This window comes from Pagrus major, chromosome 15 (assembly GCF_040436345.1).
Source record: "Pagrus major chromosome 15, Pma_NU_1.0".
Classification (NCBI taxonomy): Eukaryota; Metazoa; Chordata; class Actinopteri; order Spariformes; family Sparidae; genus Pagrus; species Pagrus major.
In genome coordinates, this window is record NC_133229.1 from 21289713 (window position 1) to 21303548 (window position 13836).

The window sequence follows — 13836 nt, forward strand, 5'->3', positions numbered from 1 at the left end:
ATGTTCAATGGATAATATAATTATCTGGGGAAAAAGGACACTTTTGCTTCTGCATCCTCTGCTATGGTTTAATAACATTTCTGTTTACAAAAAAAACTAAACTTCCCCAGGTTCTGAAGTTCACAGTAAAAAAAAATAATATGCATAAATACAAAAAAAAGGCACCAAAGTTTCCATGCTCAGACAGAGCAAATCCAAAATTGGGACTTTAAATGAGCGAGGCTTGAAACTTAAGGTTCTCCTGAATCAAATGATGTGTGGTACTCGACGCTGATTGTCACGACTCATCAAACTGGATAAGTTCCCCTCTCTGTTTTCCTCATGTTTCATTCCTTGTGTTTCCTGTCTTACTTTGTCAATCACATGTTGTTTCCTCTCAGGTTCCCTCCCTTCTTGCCCTCCTGTGTGATTACCTGCCCCGCCCTGATGTGTTACAGCTGTGTAACTTACCATTATTAATGTTATAAAGTCTTACAGAAATCATCTGTTAATGAAGCGACATTGACACTTTGGTTAAGGTTTAGTTATTTAATCAATGGTTTACTTAAATTAAAGCATTGTATCATTATATACCAATGACTCTCTATTTTACTATGTTAAACAATAACATGTAAAACAGTAACATGGACTTATTGAAACATGAATTCTCAGGGTTTTTTTTCACTCCTGTACTTTTAATCCAGCACATTCAGTCCTGAGCAGACCTGCAGTATATTATGTCAAAGGCACGTCTAACTGTTGAGCTATACTCCTTTTATTTTGCCCATCAAAGACGCCATCAAACCACAGTTTGAAGCTTCACAAAAAGAGATTTCACAGAGGTTGAAGCATTCGAGCGGCAGATGGAAGACAGCAACGCGAGGACTGAGATCTGAGAGCGAAGCCGAGCGAAACCCTCCGGCCTCCGTCAAAAGTAGTTCTCAGATTTATGTTTTGAAATGAAAGCTGAGCATTTGAAAAGTAAAAAGATGTGCTGCGCCTCTCAGAAATGTTCGGGTAACTTTTTAAAAGCCTTATTTTTCCGTCTTCGTTTTCCTGCGGGTGAATTCTGGGTAAAAGAGAATATCAATAAGATTTCCTGTTTTGTGGAAAGTAAACAAACCTTCAAATTATAGCAAGCCTTTAATTAAGGAGACGATCAAACAATTAAAAGCTCGTTAATTACAGACCTCACAACCATCTCCGCCAACATGAATATTGAGGTCCTAATTAATATTTGTGGGGCTGTTTTGTTCTTGGAAGACATTGGCGTTAATTAGGCAAAAACAAGTCAAATTAACATTTCACTAATGAAGAAACATACCTTCATGTTCTTATTTCTCTCTGTCTGAACGCGCTCTGATACAAATTTGGCATCTCAAAGCTTTCTGAAGCATGTTGATGATGAGTTTTATCAAACAGAGGCGATGAAGTTTTCTGTTATTAATTTTTCATCCCGATGCACAACTGCTCAAGGTGTTTGTTCCTCCGCTTTCTTTACGCAAAGACAAATATTTACTGCTGTGGGAAAAAAAGTCACTTTTTAGTCTGAAACATTTGCTTTGCCGCCATCGGATGCAAGAGCTCTAAAGTCCAGCTTCAAGGAAAGATTTTAAACGTCTAAGTCAAAGAAAAATCTCTAAAATTGTTTTCACACATCATGTTTTTTTAAAGTGAATCTCTGTAGTTTCAAGCAAAAGTTTGTTATTCTATTTGGGGGGGGGGGGGACACTTATTCACTTTCTGGTGGAGAGTTAGATGAGAAGATTAATACGACTCTCGTGTCTGTAAATATGAGGCTACAGCCAGCAGCCAGTTAGCTTAGCTTAGCTTGACCGTGACCTGTACATTTCTGAATTCTCCACCGTGGGTGCACGTGGGACACGGACAGCGAGGATCACAAAAAATACAAAATCATCTCTGAAGTTGCAAGTGACAAGCATGTGCCTCGAGCACACAACACTCTGTGCGAGTCCCAAAAAGTTGGGTAACACTTTTTGGTGAACATGACCACTAAATCTTTGGACTCCACTGGCTTTGCAACTGCTCAGACTAGCACATCTCCACAAAGGTTTTCTGGCTTCCGTGTTTACTTCCTGGTTAGACTTTCCCCCACTGGCCCCGCCCACGAGTTCCCGCTCGGCCCATAGACTTTAAATTGTAATGATGTCACCGATTTTTAAATCGCTTTTCTCAGCCTATTGGAAGTTTTACAAATATGTTGCCACGTCCTAAATCATGCCTCGATTTATCATCTATATGACTTGAAACTAGTGATTGAGACCATAAACTCATTAGGAAACTGTTAAATGAGGTAACAAATCAAGTGAGAAGTAGGGTCATTTTCTCATAAGCTTACATACATTCTTTTTTGAAACCAGTGGAGTCGCCACCTGCTGGCCATTAGAAAGAATGCAGGTTTAAGTCACTTCTGCATCAGCTTCTGTTTACTTTTTATTTTCCATTTTTCTATGCTTGGAGAGAACCAGGCTAGCTGTTTTCCCTTGTTTCCAGTCTTTGCGTTTAGCTAAGCTAACTATATATTTATCCTCATGTATCCCAAAACGTCAAACTATTCCTTTAATCTTTATACTCCAGTGTCATCCTCGCCTCGGTCATCAGTCACCCTCCTCCTCCTCATTAGACGCTCTCTCACACACACACACACCACCAGCACTTAACCAGCCTCCAGCCCGGCCCACCAGCTTTTGCAACAAGGTTCTCCTTTTAACTGTCCCTTTCAGGCCGGGACAATCGGACACCTCCCATCGCCTCTTTTCAGGCTGCAGACTCGCCCGCTCCTCCACCTCCTCCTCCTCCTCCGCCTCCTCCTCCTCACACTGCTCCCTGTGTCACTTTGTGTCCGCTTCGCCCCCTCGCAATGGGTTCACATGACCAGAAAATGAAGCAGGGGTCTCTGCAAGCGGAGAATGAAAGCGAGTATGTTTGTGTGTGTTTGGGAGAAAGAGAGGGAGAAGGAGAGAGATTAACATGTGGGATTTAAGCTGGCGTGACGGGGTGAGGGTGTGTGAGCGAGGTTACACAGGGAGGAAAGTTCGGATCACGTCGGGCTTGCTTGCGTGTGTGTCCATCCATCTCAATCTTAATGTAACAAGACCATCACACTCACAAGGCTGTAACCAGGCACTGATACAGCGCCGTCATACAAACATGTGTATGTGGCACTGCAGACACACACATGGAAACACACACGCACTCCATTAGGCTGCAGGGTGAAAGGCCTGATACTGTTAGAGAGATTATCACATCATTAACTGCTAATGAAAAACCAATTCAGACGGCTCTCCTCCTGCGTTTCGCTCTCTCTCGCGCTCAGTCTGAGATTTTCTCACTAACGGAGGCAATAAAACATGAAGCATCTAAAGCAAGAAGAGAAGAGAAGAGAAGAGAAGAGAAGCTTCATGCTTCATGGTTCATGCATGTCAAGATTTATTTGCTTTTATTTTGGCAGGTTCAGCAGCAGTTCAGTCAGATAGCTCCATCAGACCTTGACCTTGTGTTTCAGCAGTTTAAAGGTCGCCAGTCGTCTCGACTCGAGGCCCGTTGATGAACCTCCAGCAGGCCTCGCGGTCCAGTGACAGAGATAGTTACTGTTAACTCAGATTGTTCATCGTTGCTGCTTGTCAAAGCTGAAACCATACCTTCTTTTCTGGGCCCGGAAGGATGAATCTTCTGTGAAATGAATCGTCTGCATATTTTAATGCTCCAGGAGAAGGTTTATGGCACAGAGAGAGAGAGAGAAAGAGAGAGTGAAGAAACAACTTCATCACACACATCATCTGTCCTGTGACTCTTTGCCTTGTGACACCGGTTTGCTCCTGTGTACAGCAGTTTGATATTTATGCGTCTGCTCATGCACACTTTTCTGTACGTGTTTGAAGGCACGTGTGGCATGTGTATGTGTGTTTTGACCGCACGCAGCAATAATAAAAATCACACCAGCACAGGCCACATTTTTCAAGTTTGTTTGACGCATTTAAAATGCTAATAACCAGTTTATTATGTGCTACATCAAATGCAAATGCTCTGTTTTACTGCCGTGAAGTTGGGCCGACGTTAGCATTTGCATATCTTATGTCTGTCTCCTTAGCATGCATGGAGGAACTGGATAGCGGGCAGACTCCCAATAAATAACATTAACAGGCGCATTAGATAAACAAGCTCCGATGATGCTGCTATTAGGCGATGCAGAGCCATATCCCGCTTAAATGTAGGTGTTTGACACAGCAGCATATGGCGCGGAAATTTCCCCCAAATCAACCGAACGCCGACGTTATCTGGAAATGTCAGGGAGAGCAGACGGATTGAAAAAACATCGCTTTAACGGCAGACGCTTTACGATGTTGAGAAAATGCTGCGGAGGAATTTGCCTCTTTAAGACCAACTGGCGGCTGGTGCTGCTCGTCATGTGTGTGTTTGTGTGTGTGTTTGTGTTTGTGCGTGTCAATGAGAGAGACAGCAGTTAAGACTATAGTTCAAACTCTAATTGTAAATGAGAAACTTTGTCTGGTTTAATGTTTAGTTCACTTAAAGTCTTAATCGCCTTCAGGCTCCATTCAGAAACTCGCTAAGATGCGAAGTAAACATTCCATAAAGAGAAAGTCGTATATTCTCGTTAAAGCATCTCTGAATATCACAGCGGCAATTCATTATGGATATAGACGGGGCATGATGACACTTTAAGGTGATCGGTTTTGTCTCTTTTGTTTAGTGTGTTGTGGCATATTGACAGATGTTTTCTGATGTGTCTATAACACACTGAGAGAGGGGAATACACAGCTGAAAGATGGCTTCATATCACCACACTACGCACTAGAGGGGTTATTCTGAACAACAGAAATGAGTCCTGTACTGTGACATAAATAATTGTTTCTAGATTCAGAAAATAGCATTGTCTGGTGCACCTGCTAAAGTTTTAGCGTACAGTGATTTCTTCTCTTCTGAATGTTTGTTTCAACTGGCACTAGAAGGCTGTTTTAACGTCCATCTGGTGTGAGCGGAAATTTTCTCCATGCTCATTGAAAATCTGGTTTTAAGAGGCTGATTTGTGACATCACAAATAGTTTTGAGGCCTACCCTGGTCCAACCCAACCACCAGAATAAATGTTCGCGACGTACGTTTCTGCAAAACCACTGATATGTTGAAACTTTACGTTTTTTTCATTAATTCATGTTGTGACGACGCTGTGTTTATGCTCTGGTTAGGTTTAGGAAAACATGCGGATATAATGTAAGCAACATTTCTGCAAACCGCAGAAGCATCCAGGGTAGACATTTGGCATATCACGTTCACATTAAAGTTTGTACTTATTAGATGGCATTCAGTTAGGGAGTTGGAGGGAATGGTGGTGGCACTTTGAGTCGGCTTTTTTTTTTGAAGGAGATCTGGCTTTAACTTTTCTGTGGTTTTGCAGAGATGTACTTGGCTAACATTTTTTCTGAAGTTTGGGTTGTAAAAAACACCCAGTTTTGTTGCCACAAATTCAGGTCACACTTACAAATGTTAAAACACTGCCCTCCTGATATGAAAAGCAGGCCATGAACAGGTAATGTTATATTACAAGTATCACAAAAAACTCAATATGGTACGTTGCCTTTGACATGTATAAATATGAATGTATCAGTGGTTTGCGGAAATATTAACTTTTTATTCTGGTGAAATCAAAGTGTTTTTTTAAAATAGAAATGATGACAAAGAGGTGCCATAATACAGTAATGTAAACTCAGTTGCAGCAATTCTTAGTAAACACAATTAAGTGTGAAAAAAAAGTTAATCAAATAGCAGAAAATTGTCTTGGCATGAGCTGATGGTGAGATAAAATCATGTGAAATATCTTTAAACCTCAACCTCCACAAATGTTGTGGACACACAGCTGTTAACTGTCAGAATATAACAGATGATTGTCTGCGGCATATCTTTGGCTTTAAAGAGTCGGATGGGAACGTCAGTCCTACTTCCTCTCTTTTAAAGTGTTGTGGTATTGTGTAGATATGTAATTATAACTGTGTTAGGATAGTCTCTGTTTAACCCAACGCTCTCCTCTCTCGTCTCCTCAGACCTCCTCTCCTCCTCCCCTTTGTTAAAAAGGCCACTTGTGATGAGATGCAAGCATTCACTTGTTCCTCCATTTGTACGCACTGTAAACGCGGGCACTCCGGATGAGTGTCAGCTACATAACCACAAACAAACGCTGAAGTGTAGATGCTAATGCTCTCTTTTTGTCGTTCTCTCCGTCCTCCTCCCAGCCTGCCCCAATAATCTCTCCTCCTCGCTCTCCTCCTCTTGCTCCCTGCTCCTAATCCGCTCCACAGCCGTGAAAACTCTCCATGAGAGAGAGATGACCCGTTCTAATGGGTGGAGGCAACCACCCACACACACAGCCGCGGAGGGTCCAGCCAACACACACACACACACACACACACACACACACACACACACACACACACACACAAACATATACACACACACCAGACCTCACTAAGCTCGCTTGGCTTAGTGTAGCCCGAGTAAGACGTAGCAAGCCGGGAACACGCAGCGTGATTTAAACCTCCATTATAACCCTTAACAACTGGTTTTCAAGCTTGTCAAGAATCTGCCCTGACAGCCAAAACACTTGTCTGCTGCTGAAACCTTTAGTTGATTAAATCATTAGTCAACTGATGGAAAAATGTATCACCAAAAATGTAAATAATCGAGAGAAAAATGTCAAATATTCTCCGGTTTCAGCTCCTGAAATGTTAAGATTTGCAGCTTTTCTCTGATTTATATCCTTGTAAAATGAATATCTTTGGATTTTGGACAGTTGGTCCAAGTAAACAAACAATCTGAAGACATTTTACAGATGGGGAATTATTCACGGATTAATTAGCGATGTGAATAATTGTTGATACTCTCGTATTTAAATCTCTTTATTCCTGCTTGATTTTTACAACTTTTGAGCTGATTAAATACAAAAATATGAATGCAGGGTGTGACACCCACAAGTTGTTTAGGATTTTGAAAGTTTTTGCACGTCACAGCTTTTGTTTTTATCTTTGTTTCAATAGAAAAAAACACCCAAATGTCTGGAAAGGGAGTTGGTTTAAGCTATTCTTATGTATCCCCATGCAAGAACAACCTCATAAACCGTGCTGGATCATTTGATTGGAGATCTCAAGCTTTCTAAGAAATATCAAATACACCAGGTTTGACTGTGACGAAATTGATAAAATTATGCACAAGGCATCTTCAACTTTCCATTAAATGTAATGTTGCATGGTGTAGCTCCAATGATGTGTTGAAAAAGACATAAAAATGTGATATTAACATCATTTTTTTGTCGTTTTAAAAGTCACATAGTGTAATCAAAGACCGGACCCAGTGCGCAGATCTCCAAACTGAGAGAGCGACATCGCTGTGTATGCGAGCAGCTGTCTCGGTGAGCTGAGTGTGTGCAGGTGTTGAGCTCTCAGTGGGATCGTTCAGCCATTTTCCTGCTCGTTCCTGTACACTTGTTTATTAAACGGCGTAAAGGACCATACAGCTGGTTGTGAATGCTTCTGGCCAGTCGAGTACCGATTGCATATGTTTCACATCCCTGCTGACCATTTTCCAAATCCCGGCACAAGTTTTAAGATTGGCTCTACACTTAGTAGATAGTTTTACCTCCAAGCTGTGAAAGTTTTTACTTACTTGAGAGACAATCAGTGTAAAAATAAGTTCCACTTTATTATTGTTCACAATTTCTTGTTCTTTGTCTCAGAGGTTTTGTTAAATGCAAACAAACCTTGTGATTCTTTTAGCATGTGACATATTCGCTCAGAGCATCCATAAATGAGGACAGTTTTTAAAACTACATCACAATGTGACAAAACAAACTAATATCAAAAAGTAAAATGTATGTTATTTTGAGCATGAATATAGCAACAAACTTTCTGCTTTTAGTGGAGCAATGGCATCCTCAACAGAGAACGAAGTCACACTCCCTCTGTGTGTGCTGTGATCTGAGCTTCTCTTTTCCTTGTTCTGGTGGCAGGGCTTGCTGCTCGTGTATGTTAGTGCGTCGCTCACATGCGCTAACATGAATTTCAGTGTAAACTGACAATAAAGTTGTATCGCATTGTATCACATCACAACGCATCATATTCTATTGTATTGCATCACATCGTATCATACCACAATGCATTGTACCGTACGGCATCACATCTTATTGTATCGTACCATACCGTACCGTATCGTGTCGTGTCGTATCGTATCGTATCGTATCGTATGGCATGGCATGGCATGGCATGGCATTTTATTACAGTGATCTTGGAAAGGTGGTCCAAATTGTGCATTGAATCTTTCTTTGTGCATGTTCAACCTCGAGCATTCAGCTTTTCAGACTATGGAAATGTTCACAAATGGTCGAGTTCACTTTTACATTTATGTGACCAGGGTAATTACTCAGACACAAGACCAACGTGTTAAATTGTCACCTGATTGACGTAACAAGGTGAACGTCTAACAGAGGCTCGACTGTAAAAAGAGTGTTCTGAATTTTTGTTGGTGTTTAACTGCTTATAAATTCAACTTCCAACATGTGAGAAAAAACGTGTTTCTCATTAATAACTTATACAGGCACAATTTTTAATGGTATGGTCCTTTACGACCAAGTTTAGATGATAAAAGTCCTGGAAAAATACACAGCAGTTTTTGGACAAATATGCCAGGGACCATCTACCCTGGGACACCCTGACACACACACACATTAAAAATACCCCTGCTAGTTAGCGAGTGCCAGGCTAGCCACATAGCCATGCTACAGTAGCGTTTCCTCTAGACCAGCTTCTCTGGTCCTGCTTCAACAGATGGCCCGACAGGTCCCTGGACAGGCCTGCAAGGTGGAGGGAGGGGAGTGGAGGAGGGGGGGGTGGGAGTACGGGGGAGTTGAACGGGGACGGAGGGAGGTTGTGGGGGGTTGGCACCCTCTTAGGAGGACTGAGGGGGGTGTGGGGTGAGCGAGGGAGGGAGGAGACATATGTCCACAGTCCTGGCCCCTGCCGACGGACTGTCTCTGCTGGCTGCCTGGTGGCTGGCTCGCTTTCTCACAAACACACACACACACACTGTAACTTGTTTTTGTCACTTAGGAGGACATTACATTGATTAACAGACTAAATTGATCCAAAACTGTAACTACAAACACAATCTTGACTAGTTTACCTTGTGGGGACCGGTGTTTTGTACCTTAAGTATGAGGTCGGTCCCCACAATGTGAGTAATATAAGACTCACACACACTCTCTCTCACACACACACTCACACACACACACACACAGATACACAAACTTACTCCACTAAGCTTGGCAGATCACTGCAGTACAGCTCCTCTCCCTCTCCATCTGCATCTAAAAGACCCACGCGCCCCGACAATGAGGTGACCATGTCACTGCCTGAGTCGAAGCAGAGGGATGGAGAGAGGGAGAGACGGAGAGAGAGAGAGAGAGAGAGAGAGATGCAAGAAGAGAGGGGAGAGGAGGGGAGGGAGGGGACGAGGGAGGGACACATTAACAAGCTATAATCTCAACTGCCTTATCCATAATGCATTGTGTGGGCCAATTTACATGGTGCTGGTCCCTCTGGGAGAAGGGAGATCATCCATCACATTACTTTATTAGCTCCCTCACACTCTCTCACAGATGCACACATGCGTGCACACACCCACGTGCACACAAACACACACACACGCACACACACATCATTATTTGTCTCTGCCTGTCCTTCGCTCTCTCTCCCTCTGTTTTGTGGGCCTGTTTTGTCATGGTTGTTGTTTCAAACTGCTGCTGCCTCTATAAAACAGCTCCAGACCGGGTCGTGTTGTGCAGACTGTGACAAGCAGGGAAGGATTTTTTTTTTTAAAAATACAACAGTTTGTTTAAAAAATACGACAGCCCCTGGTTTCAGTATGAGTCATGGGAGGGAGGATTTAGGTAAATGTCGGAAATCTGATGCTGAGCTTTGTTTTCCGGAGCTAAACTTTCTTTGTGTGTAAACGAATAAATCTCACCACACAGACGTATCATTAATCCCTCACAGTTTGTCTTCAAATTAACATAAACAAGTCAGCTTTTAGGGGAGATTTAAAGGGATTTAAGACAAACTGTTGAAACACTAACATTTCAGAACAGCAGTGCAACTTTTCTTTGGTAACCTGATCACAACTGTCTAAAAGTAGTCCTATTTTGCAAGATAGGAGAAAAAAAATCCTCCTTATTCTTGCACTTTTTGTACCCTCATGTTTGACGAAGACATAACTGCTAATGTGAAATGATGGAGTGATTCTCTGTGGACAATCAAAATGCTGATTGTTGCTCTTTGAAAGTCATTTAATTCACAAGGGCTTTTTATGCAGATTCCAGTTAAATTTAATTGATCTGCACTTTTAAAGGACTTCAGTTAGACGTCCTTATCCGATTAATTTTGATACAGTTTAAGACAATTTAGTGCAAAATCTGTGACTTTTATTCATGTGTTTTTTTTTTTTAAAAAAAAGAAGAAAAACGTTTTTATTGTCTTTATTTTTGCACACATCCCATCTCTAAAACTATAGTTTCCTTATTATGTTAATAATTTGCTTAAAATGACCCATGAATTTTGTTTTTATCCGGCGTGATTGTTTTGTGCGTCTGAAATATATTTCTATTATTAAAGAAATCAATTACGTTAATTTAGTTTTTAGTTGTTGTTTTTTTTACATCCTTTTATTCAGCCACTAAAAGGGAAATAATCGCTGATATAAGAAAACTAAATTCAGGCTGAAGAAGTTTGAGGGAAGAAATAATTTCCTGTTAATTCTCAAGTCAATCCAGATGATACAGATGCATTAAAAATACATTAAAACGTCCATAAAACCGAGTTCAGTCCGCGCGTGTGTGTGTGTGTGTTGTGTTTTTGTGTCTAATGGGTGGATCGACTCGAGTCCTCCGTGCGCGTGTGTGTCAGGGAAATTAATTGTTGGCACCTCAGCCACACACACACACACACACACACACGCACACGCACATCTGATCCATCAGATTCCGCAGCCACCCTGTGAATAAAAAGAGCTGTAATTGCAATCATGTATGTGGAGCTCCAGCACCGCGCGCCATACCGTACCATTAGTATCACAAATAAGTAATAATTTGCTAATGACAACATTATGTTGAGTCAGTTTAGGGGCAATTAAAGTGAGTGATATTTACATATGCCCAATGAATCACCGAGCGTGGCAGTTCGGGCGGACTCTAATGAATATTCATCCAGGCATTTCTCCCCTGCGCGCTGCAGTTTATAAACTGAATTATGGCTGATTTGCCCTTTTAAAAAATGAACATGGGCGCATCTCCCACAAGGAGGCGGCGAACAATAACGTCTGATTATAAAAATGTTTTACTGCTAAACTGCCGGTGAGGAGACGGCGGCAGCGTGGTTAAAGACTCACTTGGAGGGGAGCGGAGGAGGGAGAGCCCTGCACCTAATATCAATCCAGTTTAGTCTCGGCCTGTCCACCTTTTTTTTGGACTGACATGAATATTTACAGTGTGCATTCAGAGAGGTCTATACATCACGAGCATCACACTGAACGTGTAATTGATTTGTTTTTACAGGCTGCAGATTATCATCCCAAGTGGAGGTCAGGGATCACTGAGGAGCAGCCCCAGGACCACCACCACCTCCACCTCCTCCACCGTGTGTGCGGCTGGGTGCTGCTGACCTCTCAGGTGCAGGATCAACAGGCGACATCAGTTTGCATTCGCGCTTAACAAGATGGGCCGCGTGTTTATCATGCAAATAAGCAGCTCCGTGGCAGGTGTCAGACGCACACTCAACACACACGACGCGCGCGCGTGTACGCAATGCATGCGTGCGCGCGTGCAGCCGTCTTTGAACAGGACTGCAATCATCATCATCATCATTATTAAATTGACAAATGTAACCGTACACGCGCTGAGGTTTTTAACCTGACGAATGCAGCTGTGGATGTTAATGACCAGTGGTGTTAGACGAGTATTCATGCAGGAGAGGCTGTTTATCGGCCGGATTTGGGGGATTTATATGTTTATTTATCGGTTTTCGGCCGATAATAGAGCCGATAATCTGCTTTCACTATAACAAGTGCAGCATTTACATACTCCAATATGGTGGATGGTGGTATGCACCTTTCAAGTTGGAAGAAGAAGAAGAAGAAGAAGAAGAAGAAGAAGACTAGAGAGCCAAGCGGTGGATGGTTTTTAGAGTTTCAGAGGAACACAACACAATTGCATGTTCAACAAGGGTTCACAAAAGTTTTAACATAAATAAAAATTCACAGGAGTTGTGGGATACCCTGCACAGGTTTGTAAAAACGACAGAATAAATAAATTATTTTAAAACTGAAAAGTGTGAAGTTATCGGTTATCTTATCGATATCAGCCACGAGAAACAGATAACTGTATTTTGTCAGTATTGGTTGCAAAAATTAATTTTGTGCATTCAACAAAAAAAAAAAAAAAACACATTAAACTTACCATATTGATCCTCCAAGTGACTGAAAAGACCGTCAGGTGCAGTTTCCTCATCACTAGTCCAGCAGTATGCAACGCCTTCAAACCTCAACATGTAATTCATTATAAACTATATGTTTAAGTGTCTATAAAATCATCATGCACCTGCACATATGGTCAAATATAGAGGATGTTTTTTGCCACAGTCCTTTTTAACACATTAACATCCACAGTGGAATTTTATGATTTTCAGCAAAGACCAAATCAAATCATTTAAACTTCTCCAATCAGTCAAAGTGTGAAGCAGTTCAGACTTTTCTTCACATCCTTTTTTTTACTCGTCACAAGGAATCAAAGGCATTTGTATTTTTTAAAAAACATTTTTTTTAAAAAGTATCCCCCCAAAATGTAACACGATACAGAAACTACAGTTATATAAAGTGCATGCTACCACTGGATTCATGATAACTTCAGTTTCATTAGTAATTTCCTTTGATCCAGTGAGCATAACATGTTTTTTTAGTACCTTTTATTGTGTTTTTTGCTTTTAAAAGCAAAACAACTTGCATGATAAATACATGAAAATGTTTTAAATGTAATTTTGTTGTGTGTGTGTGCACGTGTCTTCACAGTTTCCACAGATGAGATTCTGTGGAACTTTCCCTTAAAATGATAAATATGGTCGTCATTAATCAAATTCACTTTTTATATGTCTGACTCTTGTTGGTGATTTAATCAGCTCAAATCAGTGGAGTGGAGAAACAAAATCTATGGGGGAAAAAAACATAAATTGACAAGACATTAGTGATACGTAAATCATTTATTTCTGTTTTGTTGTAAACAAACACAAGTCATGACATTGTAAATCCATTTCTTAAAACAAATAAATACCAGGCCATACTTTATTAACTCTCAACAACAGTCCTCCGTCCCTCAAAAATACAATTCCTCACAAGATTTTAAAGTGCTGAGATGCGTCACGACACACTTGTTACATTTAAGGTTTGCTGGATCCTTTAAAAAGTGGCAGATAAATAAAAGGAAGAAGCTGAAACAACCTTTTTCCTCATGCTGTCTGTCAGCTCAGTCCCGCCTCAGTTTACTCAGATGTATCTGCTGCCATCTTGTGGTGACAGTCTGGAAGCATGAAACATGGTAGACACATTTTTCTCTCATGTTTGAAGCTCAAGAGTAAATCACATTCTTGATTCATGACTTGAAAGGTTTTAGTCAAACACATGTGACATTGCATCTTTTCACAGCGTCTGATATGAGTAAGCAGGGCGAACAATGGTACAGTTTACATTAATCTACACTCGGAGTGAATTCAGCAACTGGATCAGAGTTTCTG